Below are 13,897 nucleotides of genomic sequence, written 5' to 3'. Positions count from 1 at the left end.
GTCCGATCTGGCCGGGGAGGAGCGGGTGGAGGAGCACAGGCTCCCTCCTCCTGACTGGACAATGTGGCAAAGGAAGAGCGCGCCCTGTTCCGGGCCCCCTGGAGATGGTCGTGGACGAGACGCTGTCCTGACCCTGAGTTGCTCCTGGTCTGCGGAGGGAGACACTCAAGGGAAGAACAGACAGCAAGGCCAGGTGGGAAGGGCTGCGGTCTTGATGCAAACTCAGGAAGCACAGAAGAGAGAATGGAGGACTCAGCTCGGGGAGCCTGGAGGGGACGTAAGGGGTGGGCGGTCTCTGAGCCTTGTCCTGAAGATCTGGGAATTTGGCAAATGCAAGAAGGAAGAACATTCCAGAAAGAAGGAACAGCACTCTGAAGGGATGAATTCACAGTCAGGCTTCGTGGTGAATGGGGCCTGGTGAGAGGCTCAAGGGCGTGGTGCCTGGTGTTTGAAGCACATCGCCTGGCAGGAGGCGAGGATGGAGGTGCCCTCACCAGGTGCACGTGACTGCTGCGAGGGCGTCTGCACTTCATCCCGCGCGCAACAGGCTGGCGCTGCAGGGAGGGACAGAGACAGAGCCACGCCTGGCTTTCAGGTCACTGGCGGCGAGTGGAGAGTGGGCTGGGGGACACGCTGGGGGAAGGGGGCACATGAGACCCGGAGGGAGCGCCAGGGTGGGGAGGAGGAGCCCGGGGCAGGCGATGGAGCAGAGGCGGAGTCAGGAGGGCCGCGTGGGGCCGGCCACGCCCAGGGTCTAGAGCAGGAAGCTCAGGGTGCTTCCAGTCGTCTGCCCCGCTCCATGCCTGAGAGCAGGGAGCTCAGGGTGTGTCTGGTCACCTGCCTCGCTCCGTTCCTGAGAGTCTGTTGCTGTTTAGTTGCTAAGTCGTGTCCAACGCTTCACGACCCCACGGACTATAGCCCTCCAGGCTCTTCTGCCCATGGGACTTCCCAGGCCAGAATGCTGGAGTGGGTAGCCGTTCCCTTCTCGAGGGCATCTTCCCAACCCAGGGATCAAACCCAGGTCTCCTGCACTGCGGGCAGATTCGCCATGGCTGAGCCATGGGAGACGCCCTGGGCCTTAGGCTCCTTGTCTTTGATGGGACCAACAGCGGTTCCTCCCCCAGTTGTGATGTGAGGGCTGAATGCTCGGCGCGGGTGGAGCTCACAGAAAGCTGCTTGGTGCGTTGTAAGCGCTCAGCCAGTGTTGGTTTGTGTCACTGCAGTCCAGACACCAAACTCTCACGCTGCGCTTTCCCAGTCTCAGCGGTGCCAGGAGCACTGGGACGCTGGGACTGCGTCTCCCTGCTCCCTGGATCTTGAGATGAGCCCGGCTGACAGTTCTGGCCAGCAGACTGTGGGGTGTGTGGCGTTTGCCGCGTCCCAACCTCGCTCAGAATGCCTCCGGGATGCCGCCCCTCTCCTCCTCCTGCGGCAGGGCGTCCAGGCGCAGAGTCGCCTGGTGTGGGGCGGGGGGTCAAAATGGTAAAGACCGAAGGCCATCGCCTCCCTCCTCCCTGATGCTAACTTGGATCCATTCCTCTGCCACCGGGCTGGCATTGTGGAAGAATCAACTGTCCCACAGAAGTTCGCCATCCAATCCAGAAAGTAAAGCACGTCGGAAGAGCAAAGCTGGAGTCCCCTCTCTGATTTTAACTGCGTGGCCTTGAACGAGACGCTTGACCCTTCCGAGCCTTGATCAAGAAAATGGGGATAAACTCATTTACAGGGCTGCCAAGAAAACGGGTGTGTGTAACTGTTCTTTGTAAATTTATATCACAGTGATTGATTTTCTTTAAGATATGGTCATCTGGTATGCCTCATTTAAACAGTGCATCTAAGAAATAATAAAAAATTTGGATGGCCAGAATGATCATTTTGGACGTTGATCGTTGCCCTCAATATGAACAAACAGTTCCCTTGGGCTTGTAGAGATGGGGGTAGGGAAGCTGCCTGCTACTTCTTTGAGTGGCCCTATTTGCTGTCTAGGTCTTGCCATTGCTCACGTTAAGGCTATAGTGAAAGATGGAAACATACAGGAATACATATAAATATAGAACACCATATATATATATATATATATATGTGCATAATTTTTAAACTTTGGGTCTGTGAGATCAACATTCAGCCATGGTTGAGAAGACCCAACCTTAGCAAGCTTGCAGGGTCACCTGGGAAGTCCTGGCCCTGCTTTGCCCGTGGGTTCCTGGTACTTGTGTGTGTGTGTGTGTGTGTGTGTGTGTGTCTGTGTGTGTTAGTCAGTTGTGTCTGACTCTTTGTGACCCCATGGACTGTAGCCCACCAGGCTCCTCTGTCCTGGAATCCTCCAGGCAAGAACACTGGAGTGGGTAGCTGCTCCCTTCTCCAGGGCATCTTCCCAACCTAGGGATCGAACCTGAGTCTCCTGCATTGCAGGCAGACTCTTTACCGTCTGAGCCACCAGGGACGCGCTCCTGGTGCTCTTGCTGCTCCTGCTAAGTCGCTTCAGTCGTGTCCAACTCTGTGTGACCCCATAGACAGCAGCCCACCAGGCTCCCCCGTCCCTGGGACTCTCCAGGCAAGAGCACTGGAGTGGGTTGCCATTTCCTTCTCCAATGCGCGAAAGTGAAAAGGGAAAGTGAAGTCGCTCAGTCGTGTCCGACTCTGTGCGACCCCACAGACGGCAGCCCACCAGGCTCCCCCGTCCCTGGGACTCTCCAGGCAGGAACACTGGAATGGGTTGCCATTCCCTTCTCCTGGTGCTCTTACACGCCTGCAAAACCCAGCTCAAGGTTGACCCTGAGCCCAGCCGCCTGCACACCCCCGGGTTCCTTCTGCATTCTCCCCGCAGGGCGCTCCGCACACCATCAAGCACATTCCCTCACCCCAGGTGCTTGCAGGGAGGAGCTGGGGCACCAGCAGCCCTCACCCTGGACCTCACACAGTGCTTGGCACCTAGTGGGCACTCGGGAAACTCTGCTAAATGAGTGACCCATAGATCCAGTCATTTTGAATAATGATGAGAACTGTATCACCTCCCACTGAAAAATCATTTCTCTTTATTTTTGAGTCATACTTAGAGTCTGAACTATTCCCTTCGTTTCAATGATATTAGCTAATTAGTGCCACGCTTAAGCGTTTTCTTGGTTATTTTCCACTAAAGATATCATCGGTTTCCATAAATAATTTAGATGCACACTGTATCCCATTTAGAAGACAGTGAGCACCTCCAGATACTTCTGAAGAGGCTGGAGCTAGAAAGAGAAGGCAGCCACCCTGAAGACTTCTTAACAAGACAAGTGCTGGACAGGATGGACAGCTCCATGCCCAGGCTGTCCTTTCCAAAGACGGCCACAATAGAGCCTCCATCTCGTGTGTCTTTCTGCAACGGGACCCTGACACTCCTCCCAGCAAGAGGGGCACACGTCTGCTCCCCATCGAATCCAGATGGACTCGTGATATCTTGACTGACAGGGAAACCAGCAGTGCAGAGCCAGGCTGCCTCACTTCCTGGGGCCACCTGCTCCCTCACTCACCCCCCCACCCCACCCCGCACACAAATGCTCCTTCTAGCCTCAAATTCAAGAATATTTCTGAATCTGCCTCTCACAGGCTTCTGACTCATCTGGCCTCTTTGGTGTTATTTCAAACGGCATCTTCCAGGCCCTCTTATAACCTACACACACGCATTAAGAACATTCTTTCTTCAAAGGAGGCATATAGATGGCCAATAAGCATATAGAAAGATGCTCAGCGCCACTAATTAGGGAAACGCAAGTAAGAACTGTGAGGAGATAGCACTTCACACACAACAGAACGCTGCTCAGCCTTGAAAGAATGAGACGCTGCCATTTGAGACACAGGGATGGATCAAGAGGGCATCATGCTAAGAGAAATAAGTCAGAGAAAGACGAATGCTGGATGACTGGATTATGTGTGGACTCTAAAAAGCAAGACAAATGGACAAACCTAGAACGGAAACAGTCACAGACACGGAGAACAAACAGGGAGGAGGGCGGGATAATGGGAGAAACAGGTAGAGGAGACTGGCGGTGCAGCCTTCCGGTTACAGAATAAATGGGTCACAGGGAGGAAATGTACAGTATGAGGGACATAATCAACAGTTACATAACATCTTATATGGGGACAGGTAGTGACTAGGCTTGTGATTGTGATTATTCTGAAATGTATAGAAATACGAAATCACCACATTGCACACTAGGAGCTAACTCAGCGTTGTAGGTCAATTACACTTCAGAAACAAATTCACCAACTCACAGAAAAAGCAATCAGATTTGAGTCTACCAGAGGTGGCAGGGGGAGGGGACAGGGGTGGCGTTGGGGAAGGGGAAATTGTATGAAGGTCGTCAAAGGTACGAACATCCAGTTACAAGGTAAGTAAGCGCTGGGGATGTGACGCGCACGACAGGCTTAACACCGCTGTGTGTTACGACTGAAAGCAGTTAAGGAGCTGGGTCTTCAGAGCTCGCACCGGCTCAGTCCCGTCCAGTTGCTCAGCCGTGCCTGACTCTGTGCGACGCCATGGGCTGCACCACGCCAGGCCCCCCTGTCTATCACTGCCTCCCAGAGCTCACTCAGACTCATGTCCACTGAGTCAGTGATGCCATCCAACCACCTCAGCCTCGGTCGCCCCCTTCTCCTCCCACCTGCAATCTTTCCCAGCATCAGGGTCTTTTCCAATGAGTCAGTTCTTCTCATCACATGGCCAAAGTATTGGAGTTTCAGCTTCAACATCAGTCCTTCTAATGAACACCCGGGACTGGTCTCCTTTAGGATGGACTGGTTGGATCTCCTTGCAGTCCAAGGGACTCTCAAGAGTCTTCTCCAACACCACAGTTCAAAAGCATCAATTCTTCGGTGCTCAGCTTTCTTCACAGTCCAACTCTCACATCCATACGTGACCACAGGAAAAACCATAGCCTTGATTAGATGGACCTTAGTCGGCAAAGTAATGTCTCTGCTTTTGAATATGCTATCTAGGTTGGTCATAACCTTTCGTCCAAGGACTAAGCGTCTTTTAATTTCATGGCTGCAGTCACCATCTGCAGTGATTTTGGAGCCCCCCAAAATTAAAGTCTGACACTGTTTCCACTGTTTCCCCATCTATTTCCCATGAAGTGATGGGACTGGTTGCCATGATCTTCATTTTCTGAATGTTGAGCTTTAGGCCAACTTTTTCACTCTCCTCTTTCACTTTCATCAAGAAGCTCTTTAGTTCCTCTTCACTTTCTGCCATAAGGGTGGTGTCATCTGCATATCTGAGGTGATTGATATTTCTCCCAGCAAACTTGATTCCAGCTTGTGCTTCTTCCAGTCCAGCGTTTCTCATGATGTACTCTGCATAGAAGTTAAATAAGCAGGGTGACAATATACAGCCTTGATGTACTCCTTTTCCTATTTGGAGCCAGTCTGTTTTTCCACGTCCAGTTCTAAGTGTTGCTTCCTGACCTGCATACAGATTTCTCAAGAGGCAGGTCAGGTGGTCTGGTATTCCCATCTCTGGAAGAATTTTCCACAGTTGATTGTGATCCACACAGTCAAAGGCTTTGGCATAGTCAAGTACTGAGTGTCTATTACACCTCAACACATAGCACTGAGTGTCTGCTACACCTCGAAATGGGGGAGAAAACAGGAAAGAGGTTTTGGGAGGATGTGGAGAGATTGGGCTGTTGTGCCCTGTTGCTGGGGCATGGAAAACAGTATGGCGGTTCCTCAAGAAATTACAATAAAAAGAATTACCATGTAATGCAAGAATTCTACTTCAGGATATATATTCCCCAAATGTAAAACCAGAATCTCAGAGAGACATTTGCACAACATTACTCACAACGGCTGAAATGTGGGAGAAACCTAAGTGTCCATCGATTGATGGACAGACAAGCAGAATGTGGCGTACACATATGACGGAATACTATCCAGCCAAACGAAGGCGAGGCACTCTGACATACGGCACAGCATAGATGGACTAGAGGACACTGTGCTAAGTGAGATGAGCTTGTCGGAAAAGGCAGACAGACGATTCCGCTTATATGAGGTACTCAGAGTAGCCAACATCGCCGCGCCGGAAGGTGAGGACATGCGTGCCAGGGGCTGGGGGGGGGGGAACCAGGAGTACTGCTTCGTGGGAACAGAGTTTCAGTTTTGCGAGACGAAAAGAGTTATGGAGACGGGTGGTAATGCTTGCATAACTTTATAAATGTGTTCAATACAACCGAACTGAACACTGAAAAGCGGCTAAGATGGTACATGTTATGTGGTAACATTACCACAGGTTTTTTAATGGAAAAAAAAAAAAAAAGAAAGAGCATCCCCATTCAGTCACACTGGCCCGCAGTTCTCACGGTCCTTAACTCACCGTGCGCCACCCGCCCGCTACCTGCTACTGAAGTGGTGCCCAGGGCCTGAAGGCCTTCTCCGGTCGTTTCAGCTGCTCTCAAGCATCATCCATTCTATCTGATAGGTTTAAGCAAGGCTTGTACTCATCTGAGTTTCAGCTGCAGAGCCACTGATGTGAGCTTCCCCAGTGGCTCAGGGTAAAGAATATGCCTGCCAATGCAGGAGGCACAAGAGATGTGGGTTCGACCCCTAGGTGGGGAAGATTCCCTGGAGCAGGGTACAGCCACCTACTCCAGTATTCTTGCCTGGAGCATCCCCTGGACAGAGGAGCCCGGGGGGCTACAGTCCCCGGGGTCACAGAGGGTGAGACACTACTGAAGTGGCTGAGCAGTGTCCATGGATAGGGGTCCAAACATTAAGCTGTCTCCATGCTGGTTGGTAACTATGCTTCCCCAGGCTCTGCCACCCCCGTGCCCCAGGCCCCCTCCTCTGCTGCTCTGTCCCTGGGGCCACGGTCTGCTCCGCTCTGATCGGTGAGTGCCTTTCTGGTGGTTATACATTTTGCATATCACCTTTGGAATTAGGTTCAGCTGCGTACAACAGGAGAAAGGCAGCGGCGGGGGCACTTAAACAAGATGGCTTACTTCTCTGCACAGAAAACTGAAGAGGCAGGCAATCCAGGGACTTCCTGGTGGCTCCACAGTCATCAGATACCAGACTCCTTGCATGTTCTATTGTCCTCGCTACACATTATCTATCTGGAAGATCGGTTCACACTCCAAAGAGGATGCCAGAGCTCCAGCCATCACATCAACACTCCACAGCAGCAGAAGCAAAACAAGCGGGGCGAGGGACTCTCCTCCCAGCTGAGTCAGGTCCTTTGAAGCAGCCTTTCTGGCGGGCCCACATACCACTGTGCTTCCCCTTCTTTGGCCAGAACCTAGTCACACGGCCATGTCTAGCAGCAAGGAAGGCTGGGAGATGTAGTCTTAGCTTTTTCATTGACGTAAAAGAGATGAACGGTGAGGGACGCTTAGCAGTTTCTTAGTACAAGACTTCCTTGTGAAACCCGTCCCCTAGGATGCATCACACATCACCAAAACCACCCAGCTTATCTTCACTGTTAAACATTCAAGGTTTTATGTAAAAATAATAAGTGGTAGTTATCATTTACTGAGCCTTACAATGCGCCAGACACTAGGTGACCGACCTGCCTTATTTTATTTAATCCTGGTAAGATCCCTATACGCAGGTATTAACTATCATTACCCCCAATTTGCAAGTAAGGAAAAGGAGGCTCAAATGGAGGTTCAGTATTGCTTGCCTGGGGCCACAAAGCTAGTAAAGGTGGACTTGGGATCTGATTAATCAGCTTTGCTGTGACGAGAAACCGTGCCACCTTAAAGCACCCAGCACAGCGGTGCTCAAAGAGAAGACAATACTAAAAACAAACAAAACCTTGTTGGTTGCTTGAGTAATTGATTCAGCATAAAGCTAAAAACAGGAACTAGACAAAGGACTCAGTGGAGTGACCTGGGCCTTCTCCAGAGAAGGAACCGCAAGTCTGAGAGACAGGCAGGTGAAGGCTGCGGCTTCAGGAGCCAGAAGCTCTGCAAGACCGCGAGGCAAAGCAGGGGCTGACGCTGCCCCCTCTCTGAGGTCTTCTGGCCGACGGTCCTCAGGGAGAGGTTAGGCTCCAGGAATGACCCAGTGTGGCTTCTTTCAAAAGCAGGAAGAATTTTCATTTTATCCTCCATCTCCTGCTTGTGTGCATTCCTTTAATTCTTTATTGCTACTTATTAAGCAGTTAAAACATCCATGATGTCATCTTCTGCAGCATATCCAGCCAAGTCACTAAGCACCTGCCGCCAGTCATCTGTAAGTTATAACATTGTTACTGTTATTATTAGTTCAACAGAAGTAGTTCATGCAGGCAACAGAGGCCCCTGTGAGCTGTTTCAGCTTTTTTTCATAACAGTCCCATAGATTTTAGTACCAGGCTGGGATACTTCTTTCCTCTTGGAAAAGCAGGGCTGGAGTTTTCCTTTGGCTCTAAAAAAGTGTTTATTACGAAAAATTTCAAACGTATACCAAAGGATTAGTTCACATCATATGAAATTGCCATTGTGAAGGTCCAAGATGGTTAAATAAATAGCAACAATATCATATGACTTACATTGATATTGCTTCCCAGGTGGCTCAGTAGTAAAGAATCCACCCGCCAGTGCAGGAGATGCGAGAGTCTTGGGTTCCATCCCTGGGTCGGGAAGATCCCTTGGAGGAGGAAATGGCAACCCACTCCAGTATTGTTACCTAGGAAACCCCATGGACAGAGGAGCCTGGTGGGCTCCAGTCCATGGGACCACAAAGAGTGCGACATGACCGAGCGTGCATCCATAAATTAATATTATAATATAGTGATCCCCTAGACCCATCACCAGTCAGTCAGCTCGAGGCCAATCTTGTTTCATCCAAACCTCCACACACCCGCCTCCACCATGGATTATTTTAAAGCACATTCCAGACCTCTCATTATTTTACCCACAAGTACTTCAGTATGTAGTCCTGAACAATCAGGACTCTTTTTATGTAATCCCTAGACCATTCTGACGTTCCCTAAAACTAAAATCACTCGTTGAGATCAGTAGGTATCCAGTCAGTGTGCAGACCCCTCAGTCGTCTCGTGACTGTCTTTTGTTCGGTGGGAGGTTGTTTATTTGCTTATTTGTGGTTGCTGGTTTGGCCACACCACCCAGGGTGTGGGATGCTCGCTTTCGCAGCCAGGGATCGAACCCCGACGCTGGAAGCGCAGACGATTGATCACCGGACCACGAGTGTCTTAGCTTTCCCTGCCACTGTTGTTTCTTAGTTTATTAGTAAGAATCAGAATCCAAATAAGGTGCCTGTGTTATCATGGGTTGGTATTTCTCCTGAGCTTCTGTTGCGTTCATCTATAAGTTCCCCATCTGTTTCACTTGAGGTTATTTTTATTTTCCTTTTGTTCTTTTTCTTTACAATCTCTTGTTGATAAAATCTATAGTGTTTTTCCTTTAGACAGGATCTGGCTGCAGTCCCTGTAACTCGGAATTACCTCTAGAGGCTTGATCAGATTCAGGCTTGAGTTTTTTAAGTTTTTTGGCAGGAGTACTTCAGAGATGGTGCTGTGGTCTTCCATCAGAAGGAAAATAAAAATAATTTCCAGCTGTCATCATTTTGTGATGTTAGCTGTCATTGACAACCACTGCCTAGATTCACTGTGTTCTAAATGGCTGTAAATCGAACTTGGTGACAGATAGATGGCAATATTCAGCTAAAGGTCTTCTCTTGTTCTCCCTGCCCCCGCCCCGCCCCCCACCCCCAACCCTGGCTGTGTTGCTTGAGAGGCCTCATCCAGGCTAGGATGGGGCTGGATACTACACTTCCCAGCCATCTCTCTCCTCTTCCCCTCAACCTGCCCCTCAAGCCCGTGGGGGACACACATTAGTGGAAGGCTGGGGAAAGAGAATAACTGTGAGTCGGGCCTCGCCCTGCGGATGCCAGCCTTGGAGGTTGCTAGGATGCGTGGCTCCCAGAGCCTCCTCACAGAGGGCGTCCTTCTGGAGCAGCTCACAGGAACTGGATGGGCTGGCCGTGCAGTGAGGGGGGCGAGGGGCAGTGAAAGGCAGCACCCAATGGGCAGGCCTGCCAGGGAAGAGCAGGCCCTCCATGAAGCTGGGGCTGGTTCCCCCAGAAGGGTCTCTACGTGGAGATGAATTCTGACACCTATGGTGAAGGCACCTCTGAATTTCAAAAGTCCCCAGGCCTCCCTTCTCCTGATGCTTGCATCTCTTCTGCAACAGGCCCTTCTATGTACAGTTCAGAAGATATAACCTGAAGAAATGAATGCATGTAGGATGATTGTCAGCCCTCTCCCAGCCCCCGTCTAGCTGGCAAGTTTCTGATCCACTTCAAGATTCAGCCAAGGGCTGCATCCTTATCCTCAAAGCACCCTTCCCTTCAGGCTCCCAGGCAGATTCAGACACCCCCTCCCTGTGCTCACACTTACCCACGACATCAGAATTATCTGTTAACGTGTCCCCACTGGGCCTCACTCTCCTCTGGACCCCAGTACTTGGCAAGGTGCCCTGCACAGGCCAGTTTCGATGCATGAGTGAACGTGCTCTGTTGCATGCCTCTAGCAACAGGGCGCTCACTACCACAAATCACCTCATTCTAGGCAGCTTCAAAGCTTTTCCTTATGCGCAGCTGAAATATGTCTACCAGAAACCTCCTCCTAGGACCCTTGGTGAGCACGCCAGTGCCACAGTGAGCGAGCCAGCTGCCTTTTCACAAAACCATCCATCAGAGTTCAATTGCTCTTCACTGAAGCAGTGGGGAAATGGCCAGACATTCATGTTCAAAGTCACCAAGCTTGATTCCACAGCAGCTTCCCGATGGTTAGAGTTGCTGGTCCCATTAACCATTCAGACACTTGTACCCCAGTCTTGCACCCCAAAAACTGCATCTTGACTCAAAACCACTGGGCACAGACCCAGATGCCAGCAAGCTCAGGCGGAGGGCACCGGCGGGGCCCTGCAGGCCTCCTGGGCGTGAGGGCATCCATCCCGGCCCTTTCCTGGCACGGGTGAGCAGATGTCAGGCCCAGGCAGTAGGCACCGTGTTCTCAGGATCACACAGGAGAGACTGTATAGAGTTCAGACAAGAGCCAAGACTGGTGGGGAGAGAGAGGAGGGCGGTGGGCAGAGAGAAGGCAGCGACACGCTGCCACCGAGCGCCACAGGTGGTCTGCCAGGAGCCAGCCTCCTGGGGTTTATGCCCCCCCATCCCTGGGGTGGCAGAAGAGCTGAAATGCTTCCTGACATCTCAGGACCCAACTCCTCAAATCTCAGCAATGGCTTTTCTGGGTCCACCCTGGGGTTCACTGCCAGCAGTTCAGAGAATAGCCCTGCTCTGACAAGCCGGCCGGGGGCAGGCTCCTGCTGAAGACTGCCAGGGAGCTTAAACCAGGCACAGGGATGAGAGCTGGCCCTTCATCCCCACGGCTTCGAGATCGAGGGCTCTGGAGCCAGCTTCCCAGGCGGTGCAGGGGTGAAGAGTCTGTCTGCCAGTGCAGGAAACACAAGAAGGTTCCATTCCTGGGTGGGTAGGACCCCCCAGAGGAGGACATGGCAATGCACTCCAGTATTCCTGCCTGGAGAATCCCATGGACAGAGAGGCCTGGCGGGTACATACAGTCCATGGGGTTGCAAGAGTCGGGCACCACTGAGCCACTGGGCGCATAGCCACGCTTTGGAGCCAGCCTGCCTGGGTGCGAAGCCTGGCTTTCCCGCTCACCAGTCTCATGACCTTGGGCAATCATTGTCCTCACCCAGCCTCGATGTCAATGGGGAGTTAACGTTTATAAAATGAATAAAGTGATATACAAGGCTTAGGACAACGTCTACCAGTTAGAAAAACAGTCAGTTAGCGCTGACCGTTATTAAACATGTCCACGTCCTGCCAGGCTCTGGGGATAAAAGGGGGAGCGGCCGGGACAAGACCCTTGTCTCCGCAGGGCTCCTGGCCGGGCACGGTCAGGAGGGAGTTGGTGAGGAAGCCGGGCAGACCCCGGGCCTGGGGGTCCTCTAGGAGGCGGGCAGTGGGGAGGACGGGAGAAACTCGCCCCTCTTCCGCAGGAGGAAGTTGATGCCTGGCGACAGCCTGGACCCCGGGGGCCGTCCGCAAGCCCAGCGCCAGCGCTCTGCGCGCCCGGGACGCAGCAAGGCCCGCCGTCCCCCAAGGCCGAGCTCCCGGCCAATGAGGGCCCACAGCGATGATGTAATGCGTGGTGGCCCGCGCGCTCATTGGCTTCCCTCCCCGCCACTCCAGAACCGGGATTGGGGGTGCTTTCGGCCGCAGAGGAAGGGGTCCGGGGTCCGGGGTCCGGGGCCCGGGGTTCGGGTAGGGCTGGGCGCGCGCTGAGGGAGCCGAGGCCCGAGCCCCTGCCCAGGCCCCTCCCTGGACGGACCCGGGGGCAGGCTCCCAGCACGCGCTCCACCGCCCCAGGGGCAGCGCGAGCCTCCGAGGGCGCGCAGCTCCTGAGGGGTTAGAGGGTCGGGCACCCGGCCGCCGCCTGCGGGACAGCCCGGCCCGGGGAGGGGCAGAGCTGAGAGCGCGGGGCCTGGCTTAGCGGACTTCTGCACGAGGCCCCGACACCTGCTCCAGACGCGCGATGAATTGCAGGTCTGAGTCCGAAATGTGGGGCCGGCCGCCAGGAGCTTTCCAGGGCCTGAGAAATAATCACTGTACTTCTTAAAAAGTAGCTCAAGTGACCCGAGGGAGAGGGACCGAGGAGGCTGGAGGTGGAAACCCGAGCAGAGGAGAGGGTGAGACCCGCGTGCTAGGAGAACCCGGTCCCCGGCTTGCTGCCCTCTGCCCCGGAAAGCCCAAGCATGTGCCCTGCTCCCCAGGGCCTCGTCCTCCCCCAGCCCTGTGAGGGCATCCCCGTCGCGGTGCCCCCTTTACAGGGGGGGAAGCTGAGGGACGGAGAGGTGCCTGGGGAAGGCCAGGACCCGACTGGGGACGGCCTGGGGCCGCTGCTGCTGCTCGCTGGCCCCCACCAGAGACCCCCGTGGGCTGGCCAAGCCCCAGGAGTGCGGGCAGCCTGCTGAGGGGGAGGCTGGAGGCGGGGGGTGGCCGGGAGACTGTGCTGCAAAAAGCCACTTCCAGCTGAAGCCAGAGTCAGGACACGGGGTCGTTTCCTCACCCTCCTCACAAACAGGGACCTTGGACTACCCATCCCCCACCCAACTGCACTTTCTGGGGCAGAGGCAGTTGTTTTTCAGATGCTCAATCGTGTCCGACTCTTTGCAACCCCATGGGCTGCAGCACGCCAGACCTCCCTGTCCATCACCAGCTCTTGGAACTTGCTCAAACTCATGTCCCTTGAGTCGGTGTTGCCATCCAACCATCTCATCCTCTGTCGTCCCCTTCTCCTCCCACCTTCAATCCTTCCCAGCATCAAGGTCTTTTCCAATGAGTCGGCTCTTCGCGTCAGGTGGTCCAAGTATTGGAGCTCCAGCTTCAGCATCAGTCCTTGCAGTGAACGTGCCTGCCAAGTCACTTCAGTCCTGTCCCACTCTGTGCGACCCCTGGACTGCAGCCTGCCAGGCTCCTCTGTCCATGGGATCCTTCAGGCAGGAGCAAAGGAGCGGGTTGCCGCGACGCCCTCCAAGGGATCCTCCCGACCCAGGGCTCGAATGCGCAGCTCCTGCACCTCGTGCGCTGCAGGTGGGTTCTTGGCAGCTGAGCCATCGGGAAGGCCCTTCCAATGGGTATTCAGGGTGATTTCCTTTAGGAATTCCCTTCTAGTCCCCCCCAGAACTCTGGCCTTTGCCCTCTGGCCTAGGTCTGACCTAGGCTGTATTCCCACCTTCTTCCTACCTGCTCTTTGCCAGAGGTTCACTTTTGTGCAGGTGACCCAGGGCTGTGTCTCTCACAGAGAGTATGTCAGAGGGCCTGAGACAGGGGCTCCAGTCCCGGTCTGGCCTTGGCCTCTTCTCAGCGATGGACTCAGACATGGTCT

This window comes from Ovis canadensis, chromosome 7, assembly GCF_042477335.2.
Source record: "Ovis canadensis isolate MfBH-ARS-UI-01 breed Bighorn chromosome 7, ARS-UI_OviCan_v2, whole genome shotgun sequence".
In the NCBI taxonomy this organism is placed as follows: Eukaryota; Metazoa; Chordata; class Mammalia; order Artiodactyla; family Bovidae; genus Ovis; species Ovis canadensis.
The sequence above is the reverse complement of the archived record's forward strand: the minus strand, read 5'-3'. Positions refer to the sequence as shown.